This window comes from Pongo abelii, chromosome X (assembly GCF_028885655.2).
Source record: "Pongo abelii isolate AG06213 chromosome X, NHGRI_mPonAbe1-v2.0_pri, whole genome shotgun sequence".
Classification (NCBI taxonomy): domain Eukaryota; kingdom Metazoa; phylum Chordata; class Mammalia; order Primates; family Hominidae; genus Pongo; species Pongo abelii.
Genome location: NC_072008.2, coordinates 91784183 through 91800152, shown reverse-complemented (window position 1 = coordinate 91800152; position 15970 = coordinate 91784183). Strand labels below are relative to the sequence as shown.

Here is a 15970-nt window from a genome sequence, read left to right as displayed (position 1 = left end):
AAAAGCGCAACAAGGTTTTCTTAAAATGCCAATCTGCTCTTTAGCAAAACTCGTCAATTATAACAGGTATGTAAAAATCTCACCTTATGGTCAAACTGGTTAAAATTGAATATAATTGTCTATAAGGTTTCATTAAAAAATTAAGGTTAACATTAATAGCAAATTAATGCAAGGGTAAAATCTAACTTTCTCTCTTGAACATGATTTTCATGTAATAGAAAAGGCTGATGAGTGGTTTTTGCTTTTTCAAATTTTTGACTCATCATTTTGGAAAAATAAGTAACTTATGGTAATCTAAAATTCTATTTCATAATATCAAGTGTTTTAAATTTTGAACATCTTTAACAGGTTCCCAAAATCAAACTTTAGTCTCAAGGTTGTCCTTCCTGATCCCTGGCTTTTGGGTGCTACAGAGGGCCCCTGGAGCATCCGGAAGAGAGGTAAATAGGATTATTTAACATGTTTAGGTACATGGAATTGCCAAAATGATGTCTAATGCACTTCAGGTTATATCTTAGAGAATAATATTAAGATATGTTCCAAAACTGTATGGGATGTCTAAGGTTCTAGTGTTGAAATATGTGCTATTAATCACAATTAAGGTTGTTATGTTGGGTTATTGTAAGCCAATGGTAATAATCAAATTTGTCAATCATGCTCTTGATTGTAACCACCCTGGACATTTTGTCATTTACAGACAATTTTTATCTTGTTTTCATCTTGTTCAAAATAAAAAATAGTTTATAATCATCTGTGGAATTTTAATAGGTGCTCTTAAATGCAGGTTTCTGATAACAGAAAAATGTACAGCACTCATAAAAAGCTGAAATGTTTACAAATATCAAGCAGAATGAGAGTTAATGGAATGGACTGAATTATAGAAAACTAAAGCAATTTTTTGACTTATGCTTGGAACATTGCTGACCCTCAAGGAAACCTGTCTTGAGCTAACTACAGCCTTTAACAACTAAATAAGGTATACTCCCGTAAACAAGGTTTGAAACATATTTGTTTGCTCTGCCTGATTCCTCTAGAATTCAGAAACTGGTTGCAAGTATTCTTGACTTATAACAATATAGTTGTTTGCATCAGTGCAATAAGAATCCATTTCATTTTGCAACAGGACACAATTGGAAAAACTGGTTGTTTCACCAAGACTTTGACTGAAAGGGTGTATTTCCCTTTAAGGAGTCAAGCTTGATTTGCAAAGCCAATAAAAGCCCCTTGGGAAACTGGCCTCACACCTTGTCTACACAGCCCCTGTGTAGACAGGGTTCCTAACTTGCAGTGAGTAAAGAATGTCACTTTCTAACAGGCCTAGGAACCCCATGCTCTTGGAACCTCAAGAAAAAAGAAGTTTACCCAACTCACAGGCATTTGAAAGTACAAACCTATGGCTGGGCTTGGCTTTAAAAAGTCCTATCTGAGATTCCTTGTGAAACAGAGTTCCAACAAAGCCAATAAAAAAGGCCTATGTAAAGGTGATCACTCTTGCTGTGCTTTATGCAAATAATCAGGCCAAGTATAAGACTAAAGTTTATTTTGCAAACAGCTCAGTCCTATCATAAGTTGTTTTTAACAAAATTGAGGACTAAAGAGAGAAAAATTATCTTTTAAAACTTCATAAATCTTCTATTAACTTCTAGTCTCAGTTGTTTTTAAGTTTTTGCCTACATTTTAAACTAACCATGCTTATTCCTGTGAGCCAACCACAAATCTCCAGCTGTGTCTCAAAGAAAACAAAAAGGGATGGGTAATGTAGAAAATCTTGAACAATGTTCTAGTTCTGGGCAATTATCCTACAAATCCTGCCAGATAACCTATAACCCAGAGGTTTCCTTTTTTTGGAGAAAGTAAGACCAAGGAAGCTGAACAAAGCCAAGCCCCATACACCCACTTACAACAACACAAACCATCTATATGGTTCACAGGTATCAAACAAACTCTGTTGTCATGGTTATGGCCTACAGTTCCCCCGCTAATAATGGTAGTCTTAATACTCACATTTGGACCTTATATTCCTTTTTTCTTTTTTTTTTTTTTTTTTTTGAGATGGAGTCTCACTCTGTTGCCCAGGCTGGAGTGCAGTGGTGCAATCTTGGCTCACTGCAACCTCTGCCTCCCGGGTTCAAGCAGTTCTCTGCCTCAGCCTCCCAAGTAGCTGGGATTACAGGCACCCACCACAACACTCTGCTAATTTTTGTATTTTTAGTAGAGATGGGGTTTCACCATCTTGGCCAGGCTGGTCTTGAACTTCTGACCTCGCGATCCACCTGCCTCAGACTCCCAAAGTGCTGGGATTACAGGCATGAGCCACCGTGCCCGGCCTTGGACCCTATATTCTAAACCTCCTTGTAAAGTTTATCTCTTCTCGCCTACAAGCCATCAAGCTTCAGATGGTGCTGCAAATGGAGCCAAAATTGAAAATGACATTTACGTCTACCAGGGACACTGAGATCGACCTCAGGAGGAGCCCTAGCTGCTGTTCCCCACAGAACACCTCCCTCCAGCAGGAAGTAGCCAGAAGTCATTGCCCAATTCCCCCTAACAGTCGTTAGGTATTCCATTCCTGAGAGGAGAAATAAGTTGTAGAAGATAGAAATTATTTGAGTAGACAGTTCAAGTGAAAAGAGTCCCCTGCAGAAAACTTTCCTTCCAACAAAAAGCATAAATAGCTCCCTTTCTAACCTCATGCAGTTCAAAGAAACCACTTCTCTTCCAGAAAAAGACAGCCTGGAAGATCAGGCTGTAAAACACAGATAAACAACTCAGGCACAGAAGGAGTGGGGAGTCTCCTGGGTGAGCACCAAACTTCACACTCATACAATGAGCCCCAGTAAAAACAGTGGGCCTTAATAAACACTTTCCTTTCCCCTTAGGCCCACTAAGATAAGGAATCTAGAAGCAGACACAGGCACACTAAGATAGGGAATCTAGAAGCAGACACATGGGGGATGCCTGCAACTGTAAGAAGATGTCTGGGAACAGGCACAGAAACTCTCCCTCCCAGATAAGCAAAAAACAAAAAACAAACAAAAAAAAACAGCACAGAGCAGGACAGACTGAGTCTGCTTACATGATCAAGGAACAGGGCAAGAGCTGATAGAAAACTCTGCTCTAAAAAGATAGCATACCTGGTCCCAACTAAATCTTCGGGACTTAGGAAGATAAGACACCTCCTCCTCACTAGTCCACTTATAAAATCCCTGACATTTTTACTACAACTTGGCAACCCACTTCAGACCCCTCTCTATGACAGAGAGCAGTTCTTTTCTTTTGCCTATTAAACTCCTGCTCCAATCTCCCTCTCTCTCTCTCTCTCTCTCTCTGTGTGTGTGTGTGTCCATGACCCTCGATTTCCTTGGCCGTGAGAGCAAGAACCTCAGTATTTACTCCAGACAACTAGGCAGCTTCACTACAACATCTGCAGTTACATCTTCCAATGAAGTCTTTTGAATACCTCAGTCATCCCTGAGGGCTGGAATCAACTTTTTACAAACTCCTATTGATGCTGACCTCCTCCTGTAAGTCAGAAATGTTCTTAATGGCAACTAGAATGATGAATCCTTTCCTGAAGGTGTTCAATGGGCTTTTTCCAGATCCATCAGATGAATCACTTTCTGTGGCCACTGTAGCCTTACAAAATGTATTCCTTAGAAAAAGAGACTTGAACATCAAAATTGCTCCTTGATCCATGGGCTGCAGAATGGATGCTATGTTAGCAGTCATGAAAACAACGTGAATCTCCTGTATATCTCCATCACGGCTCTTGGGTGACCAGATGCTTTGTCAATGAACGGTAATATATTGAGAGAAATCTTTTTTTTCTGAACAGTAGGTTTCAATAGTGGGCTTAAAATATTCAGTAAACCATGCTGTAAAGAAACGTGCAGTCTGTCATCCAAGTTTTGTTGTGCCATTTGCAAAGCACAGGCAGAGTAGATATAGCATATTTTTTAAGGTCCTTAAGATTTTCAGGATGGTAGATGAGCATTGGTTTCAACTAAAGTCATCAACTGCATTAGACTCTAACAAAAGAGTCAGCCTGTCTTTTGACGTTTTGAAGCCTGGCATTGATTTCTCTCCAGCTACAAATTTCTAGACAGCATGTTATCCCCCTATGAGACTGTTTCATCTACATTGAAAATCTGTTGTCTAATGTAACCAAACAATTTCCTCAATTATCTTAGCTGCATTCTGAATCAGCACTTGCTGCTTCACCTCGCTGTTTTATATTGTGGAGACAGCTTCTTTCCTTAAATCCTCATGAACTGACTTTGGCTAGCTTCCATCTTTTCTTCTGCAGCGTGTTATCTCTCTCAGCCTTCATAGAATTGAAGAGAGGTAGGGCTTTGCTCTGGTTTAGGCTTTGGCTCAAGGAAATGTTGTGGCTGATTTGATCTAGCCAGACCACACAAACTTTCTTCATATCAGCAAAAGCCTGTTTCGCTTTCTTATTATCTGTACGTTCACTGATGTAACACTTTTAACTTTCCTCAAAAACGTTTCCCTTGCATTCAAGATCTGGATAACTGTTTGGCATAAAAGGCCTAGATTTTTGCCTATCTTAGAGGTTTTCCACAAGCTTCACTAAGCTTAATCATTTCTCTCCTCTTTTTTTTCCACACAGAGTCTTGATGTGTAACCCAGGTTGGAGTGCAGTGGCACACTCATGGCTCACTGCAGCCTCGACCCCCTGGGCCCAAGTGATCCTCCTATTTCAGCCTCCCTAGCAGCTGGGACTACAGCCATGAACCCGTATGCTCAGCTAATTTTTTAATTTTCTTGTAGAGATGAGGTTTCGCTATATTTCCCAGTCTGGTCTCAAACTCCTGGGCTCAAATGATCCTCTCGCCTAGGCCTCCCAAAGTGCTGTAATTAAATGTGTGAGCTAAGGCACCTGGCCCATTTCTAGCTTTTGATTTAAAGCTAGAGATGTGTGATTCTTCCTTTCACTTAAATGCTTACAGGCCATTGCTGGATCATTAATTGGCCTGGTATTAATACTGTTGTGCCTCAGGGAATAGGGAGACCCAAGGAGAGGGAGAGAGATTAAGAAATAGCCAAGCAGTAGAGCAGTGAGAACATACACATTTATTAAGTTCATCATTTTACATGGGCATGGTTTGTGGTGCTCCAAATCAATTACAATGAGGACATCAAAGATCACTGATCATAGATCACCATAACAGATATAATAATAATGAAACCATTTGCAGTATTGCAAGAATTACCAAAATGTGACACAGCAGCACAAAGTGAGCACATGCTATAAGAAATATAGTGCTGAAACAATTGCTTAATGTGGGGTTGCCACAACTTCTTAAAAAGGAAATACCTGAGAAGCACAATAAAGTGAAGTCCAATAAAATGAGGTATGTCTTCATACCATCAATCTTCTACTATAATTTTTGAAGTTGCTAATGGATCATATTAAAAAAAACAAAAAGAACATAGATATAAATAATAGTGTAAAGACCTATGTATTAAATCATTTAATTCCAATAATAACCCTAGGATGCAGGTCTGTAATTGCCCTCAGTTTACAAGTGAGGAAAGTGATGTTTGAAATTGTTAAATTACTTTCCAAGTTTCACAGGTAGTAATAGTAGGACCTGCATTCAAGTTGAGTCGGTGTTTTCTTCAGAGTGCTTACCTATGGCCGCTCAGTTGTTTTAAATTGAGAAATGAAGAAGAAAGTGTCAAGTGGAGTATAATTCATTCCAGGCACCATTCTTTATGCAGTTTCATTTACTTTGAATATGCTCCATCCCAAAATATCTACTTACTATGTATCTGAAACCTCCTGTGCAATGTCATATTAAGGTACAGATCTACTTTTATCCTAAACAGAAACATTGTAACCATTTGTCTTTTAAAAATAAGGAACATTGCATATTACATTTCAGCTTTTTTAGAACTAGATCTACAAGATTTTTAATATGAGTTTTTAAATTATATAACTGATATAATAGTACAAGTTTATGGGGTGCAGTGTGATGTTTCAATACATGTATATATTGTATAATAATCATATCATGGTGATTAGCTTATTTCAATGTTATGATAACATTTCAAGGTTCTCTCTTCCAGCTACTTTGAAACATATAGTACACTATTATTAACTGTAGTCACCTACCGCACAATATAACACCAGAAATTATTCCTCTTATCTAGCAGTATCTTTGTACCAATTGAACAAATTCTCCCCATTCCCACTCCTCTCCCACTTCACCAGTCCCTAGTAATCACTATTCTACTCTGTACTTCTAGGAGTTCTCTGAGAGGGACAGAACTAATAGGAGAGTTTATTGAGTATTAACTTACACAATCACAAGGTCCCACAATAGGCTGTCTGCAAGCTGAGGAGCAAGGAGAGCAAGTCCAAGTCCCAAAACTGAAGAACTTGGAGTCCAATATTCAAGGGCGGGGAGCATCCAGCAAGGGAGAAAATGTCGGCTGGGAGGCTAGGCCAGTCACGCCTTTCACGTTTTTCTGCCTGCTTTATATTCACTGGCAGATGATTAGATTCTGCACACCAGATTAAGGGTAGATCTGCCTTCCCCAGCCTACTGACTCAAATGTTAATCACTTTTGGACAACACCCACACAGCCACACCCAGAATTAATACTCTATATTCCTCAATCCAATCAAGTTGACACTCAGTATCAACCATCATAAGTCCACCCCTTGTCAACTTGAACCCATAGACATGTCCTGAGATCATACATAATCTTCAAATAAAGAAAATAGTGAGGTCATAATTACACTTAACATAATACAACTATCCTTCATACAATTAAAATGGCACCAATTCCCAATCCAAATACTATTACATAAAGTTAACAATACTTAAATGCTGATATGGAGTCAATAAATCCTATGTTACATGATAAAGGAAAAGGAAATAAAATCAAAATATTTTCTTAGTACAAGTGTATACATGCACAAACATGTTTTTAACAAAAGAAGGAGGAAATACTCATGACACAGTCCTCGTTTCTGCAGCCGGTACATAATTGTAGCTGGTAATGATGACTACCTTCTTCTACTACCCATTCCGTATTCCTGTTGCCTTCAGGAAGCACCTCAGCAGGTCGTGGTTTTTTCCTGGTCGAGGGACCTAAACCTTCATTCCTGAAGGGTCTGGATCATTTGTAATCCTGCCTGGATTGAGCTGTCGTAGTTTCCCATTGACCTTAATCACAGGGCATGGTAATACTAAAAGACGCCCTAATGGATCTCCTGTATTCCATGCATACTCTTCCTTACCTCTGTTATGGAGTAGTAGACTGATTTCATCTTGATAGTCTGCATCAATCACCCCAGCCAACACTGTAACTCCCTTCTTAACCTGTTAACTTAAAGGTAGGAGGAGCCCAAAGTGTCCAGGTGCCAAACTTAACTTACAGTTCAATGGAATTGTTGTTGTGTCTCCTGGTGGCAGCGTTCCTCCCTTTGGAACTAAGATCTCTAGACCAGCAGAATGTAATGTTGCAGGAACAGGAAGCAAAAATTTTGCTAGTGGCTCACTAGCGGTGATGGTGAGTGGTGCCACTTCCATTTCCACCCCTTGATTCCTGGACCCATGAATCCTGGCTATGAGAGAAACAGTACCATATATTGGATGGTGATTCGGAGCATACATGGCCTTCTGGAGAACTTTGCCCCAGCCTGGCAGAGTATTGTCACCTAGTTGGTGTTGTAATTGTGACTTCAAAAGACCATTCCACCATTCTATCAATCCAGCTGCTTCAGGATGATAGGGAACATGGTAAGACCAGTGAATTCCATAAGCCTGAGCTCACTGCTGCACTTCTTCAGCCATAGAGTGCCTTCGTCAGAGGCAATGCTGTGTGGAATACCGTGATGGTGGATAAGGCATTCCGTGAGTCCATGGATGGTAGTCTTGGCAGAAGCATTGCATGCAGGATAGGCAAACCCATATCTGGGGTAAGTGTCTATTCCTATGAGGACAAACCTTTGTTCTTTCCATGATGGAAGAGGTCCAATATAATAACCTGCTACCAGGTAGTTGGCTGATTACCCAAAGGAATGGTGCCGTATCAAGGGCTTGGTGTTGATCTCTGCTGCTGGAAAACTGAGCACTCAGCAGTGGCCATAGCAAAGTCAGCCCTGGTGAGTGGAAGTTCATGTTGCTGAGCCCATGCATAACCTCCATCCCTGCCACCATGGCCTCTTTGTTCATGGGCTCACTGGGCAATGACAGGGGTGGCTGGAGAAAGAGGCTGAGTGGTGTCCAGAGAATGGGTCATCCTATCCACTTGATTATTAAACTCCTCCTCCAGTGAGGTCACCTGTTGGTGAGCACTCACATGGGATACAAATATCTTCACAGTTTTTGACCACTCAGAGAGGTCCATACACATACCCCATTCCTAAATTTCTTTGTCACCAATTTTCCAATCATACTTTTTCCAAGTCCCTGACCATCCAGCCAAATCATTGGCTACACCTCATGAATCAGTATATAATCGCACATCTGGCCATTTGTCCTTCCACGCAAAGTGCACAACCAGGTGCACTGCTCAAAGTTCTGCCCACTGGGAAGATTTCCCTTCACCGCGGTCCTTCAGGGATGTCCTAGAAACGGGCTGTTGTGCTGCAGCTGTCCTCTTTTGGGTGGTGACTGCATATCATGCAGAACTATCTGAAACAGGCCCTAGTCTTCTCTTCCTCGGCCAACTGATCATAGGGAACTCCACATGAGGCCATTGGTGCAGGCTGGGGGAGAGAAGACCGGGTGGCTGGAGTGAAGACCATGGGCATTTAAGCTACTTCCTCATGTAACTTACTTGTGCCTCCAGGACCTGCTCAAGCGTGCCCAATCACGTATATACAACTTCCATTTGATGATGGAATGGTGCTGTGCATGACACACTTTATGGCTAGATGGGTCAGAAGGCACCCAGTTCATGATAGGCAGTACAGGTCGCATAGTGACTTGATGACCCATAGTCAAATGTTCAGTTTCCACCAAAGCCCAGTAACAGGTCAAGAGCTGTCTCTTAAAAGGAGAGTAGTTATCTGCAGAAGATGACAGGTTCTTGCTCCAAAATCCTAGAAGCCTTTGCTGTTATTCCCCTATGGGAGCCTGCCAAGGGCTCCAAACAGCATCCCTATCTGACACTGAAACCTCAAGCACCATTGGATCTGCTAGGTCATATGTGCCAAGTGGCAGACAGCTTGCACAGCAGCCTGGACCTGTTGCAGAGCCTTCTTCTGTTCTGGACCCCACCCAAAACTGGCAGCCTTTGGGAGTCACTGGGTAAATGGGCTGGAGTAACACACCCTAATGAGGAATGTATTGCCTCCAAAATCCAAATAAGCCTACTAGGCATTGTGCCTCTTTCTTGGTTGTAGGAGGGTCAAATACAGCAATTTATTCTCCAGTTTAGAATATCTCAACAGGCCCCAAACCACAGAACCCCTAGAAATTTTACTGAGGTAGATTGTCTCTCAATTTTAGTCAGATTTATTTCCCATCCTCTGGCATGCAAATGTCTCCAATGTGTTTACTACTTCTTGCTCACTGGATCCAATCAGCATAACGTCATCAATGTAATGGACCAGTGTGATATCTTGTGGAAGCAAAAAGGGACTAAGGGCTCTCCAAAAAGATTATGACAGAAAGACGGAGAGTAGATATACCCCTGTGGTAGGACAGTAAAGGTATATTGCTGTCCTTGCCAGCTGAAGGCAAATTGCTTCTGTTGGGGCTTATAAACAGGAATGGAGAAAAAGGCATTTGTACAGTCAATGGTTGCATACCAGGTACCAGGAGATGTGTCATTTTGCTCAAGCAATCAAACCACATCTGGTACAGCAGCTGCAATTGGAGTCACCACTTGGTTAAGATTACAGTAATCCACTGTCATTCTCCAAGATCCGTCTGTCTTCTGCACAGGCCAAATGGGAGAATTTAACAGGGATGTGGTGGGAATCACCACCTCTGTGTCTTTCAAGTCCTTGATGGTGGCACTAATCTCCGCAATCCCTCCAGGGATGTGATATTGTTTTTAATTTACAATTTTCTAGGTAGAGGCAGCTCTAATGGCTTCCATTTGGCCTTTCCCACCATAATTAGCCCTCACCCTACCAGTCAGGGAGCCAACGTGGGGGTCCTGCTAGCTGTTAAGTATGTCTATGCCAATTATGCATTCTGGCACTGGGTGAATGACCACAGGATGAGTCCAGTGACTCACTGGACCCACTGTAAGTCAGACCTGAGCTAAAACTCCATTAATTACCTGACCTCCATAAGCCCCTACTTTAACTGAAGGACCACATTGACATTACGAGTTGCCTGGAATCAACATCAGCTCAGAGCCAGTATCCACTAGTCCCCGAACGTCTGATCATTTCCCTTTCCCCAGTGCACACTTACCCTGGTAAAAGGCCAGTGGTCTCCTTGGGGAAAGATGGGTGAAAGATTCACTACATAAATTGTTGGTAATGTAGTGTGGTCCTTCCTCAAGGGGACCCGGCCTCCCCTTCATTCAAGAGGTTCTGGTTCTGTAAACTGGCTAAAGTCTGAAAATTGATTAAGGGGCCATGATTCTCTGTTTTTATAATTCAAGTTAGTATTTTGTCCATTCGACTTACAAGTTTTCTGTTTGTATAATTTAAGTGGGAATTCAGTAAGCTTCCTATCAATTTCACTTCTAGGAATACTGTGATTAATTAGCCAATGCCAGAGCTCTACACGATTGCTGCTTTGCCTCTTTTGTCCATTATGGTAGCTATGCCCACCTTGCCTTTGACAATTGAGTGCTGCCACTTGGCCTCTGCCACCTAAGGATCCAATTGTTCCCATTGTATTTAAATTTTGTAGTTGAGTAATTGTGGTTCCCACCTTTAGGGAACCTAATATGCAGAAAACAACAACAATAGGGCTCTTCGAAGATGCAAGTACTGCCCTCACAAATCTATTTCACAAGGCATGGGTCAAGAGTATATATTCTGGACCCTCCCAGCTGGGATGAGTAGGTCTAAAGTGACTAATCCAATCCACGATCCCAATCTCCTAAGCCTTTGGATCCCTTTCTCTACATTAAACCAAGGGAGATCAGGCATTTCCAGGTCACTCAGAGTGGGCCATCTTTTAATCCATATTTCAGCAAACCAAGTAAGTAAACTATTAAAACCTTTTTTAACACCCTGAGCTGCAACATTAAATGCAGAGTCCCTACTGAGTGGGCCCAAATCAATAAATTCCACCTGATCCAAGTCTATGTTGCTTCCACCATTATTCCATGCCCTTTGTATCCATTCCAATTCCTGTTCTCCAGATTGCTGTTTATATAATTTAGAGAACTCAGACAGTTGTTTTCAAGTGTAGCACACCTCCTCAGGGGTCACACTTTCAAGCTCACCTCTAGGGGCCCACAATGACTTTAGTCTACTGATAGGTCTAGAAGCAAACAGAGGTGTTGGGGGTGGCTTCTGAGGAGAATCAATATTATCCTGCCTGGCAACTGCCTCACTGGAGGCCATCACTGTTGCCACAGGCAGTGCAGGGTTTATCTCCTCAGACAAAGGTGGAAAGGCTGATGGCAGCATGGGTCAGGGAGGGGATATTGTCACTACTGGGGATGGTAAAGCTGTTCCTTCTGGCAAAAAAGTTTCATCAGAATTTACAAACACAGTGTCCCCAGCTTCATCAGGGTCTTCTCACACATCCCCATTCCAAGTTGCAGGGTCCCATTATTTTCCAATAAATGCCTTCACTTTAACAGTAGACACCTGGCAAGGAAGTCCATGCATCTTTCATTGCAGGTCAGCCACTTTCATGACAAGAATCTGTGTCTGTTTTTCTACAATGTCAGCTCTCTCTCAGTAGGAGATAAGACTCTCACTCAGGGCAATCTTAGCAGATCTGAAGCTCAGTATCTCCTTCTGAAGCCAGGAGACAGAATCCCTGAGTTCATCATTTTCTTTCATCATTTTGTCCACTGAACTTTGGAGCAACCAACCAGATTCATTATGTTCCTTGGTTCTCCATATATGGCCAACGGTATTATGTATAGAGTCACTAAACTCCTTGCCTTTCATGAGCAGTGAATCAGGAGTGTCAAATGCATTTATTTTGCATAACTCTCTAAATAGTTCATGCCAAGGAATATCGGTGTTCTCCATACTATTAGAAGTAGAGTCCTTAGCATTTTTGGGTCTACTCATATTAAGCAGCCAACTTCAGAAACCCCAAAACCAAGGAAAAAACTTCATCATTTATATTATGTTCCTCTAGAATCACCCCACTTCTGGTACCAAAATCTTTATTAGTCAAGGTTCTCTGGGAGGAACAGAACTAATAGGACATATATATGGGTTTATTGAGTATTAACTTACATAATCACAAGGTCCCACAATAGGCTGTCTGCAAGCTAGGAGCAAGGAGAGCCAGTCCAAGTTGCAAAATTGAAGAACTTGGAGTCCAATGTTTGAGAGAAGGAAGCATCCAGCACAGGAGACACATGTAGGCTAGGAGGCTAGGGTCATCTTGCCTTTTCATGTTTTTCTGCCTGCTTTATATTTCCTGGAAGCTGATTAGATTTTGCTCACCAGATTAAGGCTGGATTTGCCTTCCCCAGCCCACTGACTCAAATGTTAATCTCTTTTGGGCAACACCCACACATACACACCCAGGATTAATATTCTGTATCCCTCAATCCAATCAAGTTGACACTCAGTATTAACCATCACAGACATCAACTTATTTAGGTTTCACATATGAGTAAGATGATGTGACATTTGTCCTTTGGTGCCTGGCTCATTTTACCTAACATAACGTCCTCCAGGTTTATCCATGTTGCTGCAAATACCAGGATTTCATTTTCTTTTGTAGCTGAGTAACATTCCATTGTTTATAAATACTACATTTTCTTTAGCTATTCATCTTTTGATGGACATTTAGGTTGATTTCATATCTGGCTAATACAAATAGTGCTGGAATAGAGATGGGAGTATAGGTATCTCTTTGACAAATAAATTTCAATTTCTTTGGATATATATTCAGCAGTAGGATTGTTGAATTATATGTAGTTCTACTTTTCATTTTTTGAGAAACCTCCATAGTATTTCCCATATGACTACACTAATTTACATTCCCACCAACAGTGTATAAGAGTTCCCTTTTAACTGTATCATTACCAGCATTTGTTAGTTTTTTGTCTTTTTGATGATAGCCATTCTAACTGGTGTGAGATGACATTTCATTGTGGTTTTGATTTGCATTTCCCTGATGATGAATGATGTTGAAAATTTTGTCATATACCTGCTGGTTATTTGTCATTTGTATATCTTCTTTTGAGAAATGTCTATTCAGGTCTTTTGCCTGTTTTTAAATCAGATTATTTAGGGTGTGTTTTTTTTTTCTGCTATCAAGTTGTTTGATTTTGTTATATATATTCCTGATATCGATCCCTTGTCAGATGCATTGTTCATAAATATTTTCTCCCATTCTATATGTTGTCTCTTCACTCTGTTAATTATTTCTTTTGCTATGCAGAAGCATTTTAGTTTGATGAAATCCCACTTGTCTATTTTTGCTTTTGTAGTCTACAATTTGGGGTCTTACCCAAAAAATCCTTGCCCTGAACAATATCATGAAGCATTTCTCCTGTGCTTATTCTTTTAGCAGTTCTATAGTTTAGAGCCTTACATTTGAGTCTTTAATCCATTTTGAGTTAATTTTTTTTTCTAGGCAAGAACTTTAACGAATTGAACTGTTATTGACAACATCCAAAAACAGTGTAATATATACAAAATTATCATTTTTATATCAGCAGAAAATTTCACATGTTGCCAACAGTACACATCTGGCTGACCACTAAGGGGCTGGCATAGTACATACACCCATGACAGGACAACTGGGACATTGGTGAACATGCTTGTGCCTCACTACAAATTCTCCTTTCCATGAGAAATGTACAGAAGGAGAGATATAGAGCGTGTACCCCCCAAAAAGGGTGAGGCTGGGGACTCTGTCAGAAAGCACTCTCAGGGGTTCCTATGCCCAGTGCACAGAACTTCAGGGTGATGACCAGCCAATACTTGGGCTGCTTTTCTGTCACAGTGCTTGTTAAAGCTCAGCTGCACTGCAGCCTCCATGGCCTGTATCTTGGTGGCACTCTCCCAAACAAATGTTTTATTCTCAGTCTGTTGCTGCTCACTGGGCCTCTTAGTCAGGGGCTCCACTGACCAGTAGATGTTGTAGTACAGGTGTGTGGTCAGCGTTCATGTAGTCATCCAGGTATTCTGCATTCAGCTGCTGCTGCCACCATTGGTCTTCTCTGTGCCTCTGGGTCTCTGCAAAGTACTGGCAGAGGTCCTGGGTGACTTCCATATTGCTTAGGTCGCATTCTACCTCCCCACCTGACTTGGTCTCCATCTCCTCCTCTTTAGACTAAGCTTGGTCTTCTCTTCTGGATGCCTGGATCCTACTACTGTCATGTGGATGCAGCCCAGACCTTCTGAAATCTGTAGAACTGAGGTAGGAGTCCTGCCAGGCCATGTGATGGTCAGAGAAGGACATAGGATATCCAGCCTGGTTGTCGTAAGCTCTTCAGGGAAGAACTGCAGGAGGAAATGACCATGGAAGACTGAAATAGGATTCCACAGCCTTTCTACAGGCATTCTGGTGGCTTTGCATCCAAGCCATGACATGATGATAATGTTGCCAATAACGTAAATACACCTGATGAGAGAACCAAAACTCAGTAGCTCTCAAAGTTGATGCCTTTACTGCCATCACTGATTATGAAAGTCCAAATGGGCTCCAAAATTCATGAGTACACAGCTTGCAGCTTCTGAGCAGTGGGCAAGCAGGGGCCCATTTTTCACTGGAGAGACAGAGGAGTAGTCAGGAGAAGGCTGTTCCCAGGGCAACTCTGAGGTGATTTTTGTATAGGGTAAGAGAGAGGAGTCTAGTTCCATTCTTCTACATGTGGATATCCAGTTTTCCTAGCACCATTTATTGAAGCAACTGTTCTTTCCCCCATTGTGTGTTCTTGGCACAAAAATCAGTTGGCTGTAAATGCATGGATTTATCTGGGCTCTTTATTTTGTTTCAGTAGTTTATAAGTCTGTTTTTATGTCAATGGCATGCTGTTTTGGTTACTATAACTATAGTATATTTTGAAGTCAGGTAGTGTGATACCTCCAGCTTTGTTCTACTCAAGATTGCTTTGACTATTCTGAGTCTTTTGTGGTTCCATATGAATTTTCAGATTGTGTTTTTTATTTCTGTGAAGAATGTCATTGCTAGGGATTGCACTGAATCTGTAGATCGCTTTGAATAGTATTTACTATTTTTAATAGATGAAATTCTTGCAAGATTCACTCTATAAGTCAGGTTATGGGTACAGAAAGATATACATATAGTATGTTCACATAATTATACATATGTTCTTATATATCATTACAGGTAAGTTGCTTTTGTTAAATGAATGAATAAAATATTAATGAGATTTGCAGAAACATAAAATCCCAAGGTAGAAAGAAATATTAAAAGTCATCTGGTATATCCCACTTCCCAACTGATACTTGAGTCTTCTCTTCAGTACCCCACTAACTGGTCATCCATCCTCTGATTGAACATTTCCATTTGATGGTAAATGCACCATTTGTTTAAATAAGTTCTATTCTGTCTTTGGACAGCTCAGACTAATATGTTCTATTTCACATTTGGACCCATATTGCTTTTCATTTAACCTCACCCTCTATAGCCAACATAACAAATGGAAACGGAAAGCTCTATGGTCAAAGAGTGAATGCAAAAAGAATGTCTGCTTTCAGAGTTCTCATAAAACCAGATTACAGACCCATGAACTTGTCCATTTTTAGGAGTAAGGAAACTTGGGACCACAGAGTAACATTGTGCAAGACCATAAGGACTATTTAGTAGCAGTAAAACTAGAATTCAAGTCTCCTGATTCCTGGTGCAGT

The 15970-nt window shown here is 41.0% G+C and overlaps 1 protein-coding gene and 1 pseudogene across 6 annotated transcripts in view; both read right to left on the bottom strand.

Annotated features, from left to right (window-relative positions):
* DACH2 (dachshund family transcription factor 2) overlaps positions 1–15970 on the bottom strand; it is a 672286-nt gene that overhangs the window by 510290 nt on the left and 146026 nt on the right. The gene's annotated exons all lie outside the window — the stretch shown is intronic.
* LOC103889073 (gem-associated protein 8-like) lies at positions 6872–15381 on the bottom strand (annotated as a pseudogene).